Source organism: Octodon degus, unplaced genomic scaffold (assembly GCF_000260255.1).
Source record: "Octodon degus isolate 3935 unplaced genomic scaffold, OctDeg1.0 scaffold00026, whole genome shotgun sequence".
NCBI lineage: Eukaryota > Metazoa > Chordata > Mammalia > Rodentia > Octodontidae > Octodon > Octodon degus.
Window position 1 is genome coordinate 15,709,393 of NW_004524602.1, and position 1,646 is coordinate 15,711,038.

The 1,646-nt window shown below is 42.4% G+C and overlaps 1 pseudogene; it reads right to left on the reverse strand.

Moving 5' to 3' along the window:
* Nucleotides 1-690: 690 nt before the first annotated feature.
* Nucleotides 691-1,646, reverse strand: part of LOC101583219 — a 14,814-nt pseudogene continuing 13,858 nt past the window's right edge.

Consider the following 1,646-nt stretch of genomic DNA (forward strand, 5'->3'; position numbering starts at 1 on the left):
GGCAGGTGCAGCATCCACACCCACAGCAATCAATCAATCAATCAATCAATCAATCACACACTCCAGGAGCTGCCCCTTGACTGTGTGATGCTTTTGAGGGGACACCTAGACACAAACCATCCATGTTGGCAAAGAAGGAGGTCTGAAAGTCTCTTGAGTTGGCCAGCAAGTGCCTAGAGCAGGATATTTCAATTAGTGATATTATTCTTGTTGAGGAAGTCAGATTATTAAGTTGACTAAAAATTTAGCTCCCTAGAATTTTGTTCTGATTACTTGAACACATGAATTGGTTCTATTCTCTTTCCACCAAGAAGTTCTGCAAAGATTTCTTTTGTGTGTAGTGCCAGGGATAGAACTGCAGTCCCTAGGCTTGCTTAAGCTTGCCTAAGCAGGTGCTTTAGACCGCTGAACTGTCTCCCCAGCCTTCAAACATCTTTCTTTCTTTCTTTCTTTCTTTCTTTCTTTCTTTCTTTCTTTCTTTCTTTCTTTTTTTCTTTTCTTCAAATGTTAATGGGTTTATTAAATGTGGTAATTCGTATAACAAAATTCAATTGAAGAAGTGATATATTTAAGCTTTTGACAAAAATGGAAGGTGGGGGGCTCTGACATAGCAAGGAGTGGAACTCCTGGCATGTGGTTTTCTGGGTCATGGGTGCTCACACTCTGCATGGTCTGACCACGTCCAATGCGTTAGGCAAGTGTGATGCAAGGTGTGCCGGGCTGGCACACATTCTCATCATATAAGTCTTCTGGTAGCCCTTCTTCATCTCCATCAGGAAAATATGTAGGGAATGGTAGATTTCTCCTCAAACCCCTGTGTGCTGGCAGATTGGAATCTTTGACCTTTACTAAGTATGTTTATGTCTGCCTGGATTGAGGCATTTACATAGATTACATTGTGTTCTGTGTTTATTCACCAGGCTTTCAGTCCAAATGATGTCCTGTATCTATTTCCCTTTTGTCTAGGCATTTTAGTTCCTGGCCAGACTCTGGCAATGTCCCCAGTTGTAGTGGTTCAGGCCTCCTATGGGTTTTTGTTTGACCTTGAGAGGCAGGCTGACCTTTAAATCCCCATCTTTTCATGACTCCCTGAAAACCTGTACCAACAGTTTTGGAGGTGACATGCACATACTGTCCTGGATGAAAGGAGCAGCATAAAGAGAAGAGCCTGGCTTAATTGCAGCATTATCTGTCACATGAAAGATTTTAACGTTCTGTTTTGGAGGCAATCCAAGTTCTCGGTAAAATTCCAGTGCAGGCTCAGATTTGTGGAAAAGTGAGTTTTCCCTCCTACAGTTAGGGCTGCCATTTTTCCATTGTGGTTTTCCTTTGAAGTGTATTTCAAGACGTGACAATCTTGTACCTGCAGTAATGTGACCGCATGCTTTTGAACATCCTTGGCCCATAAAGGCATCATGCCCAACTTCAGGGCAGTAAGGCCAACCCTAGAAGAACCTGGTTCTCAAGGGTGTGTAGGTATGGTTCATCTTTTAGAGCACACAGTTTACTTGCTAACTGGGCTTTATCTTCATCATAGACCAACTGCTTAACAAGTAAGGTATTAGTAAAAGGAAAGCAGGATCTCAAGGACTAACTAATCAAGAGAGGGAAAGGAGAAGAGCTAGGAAACATGACAATGTCAAGCC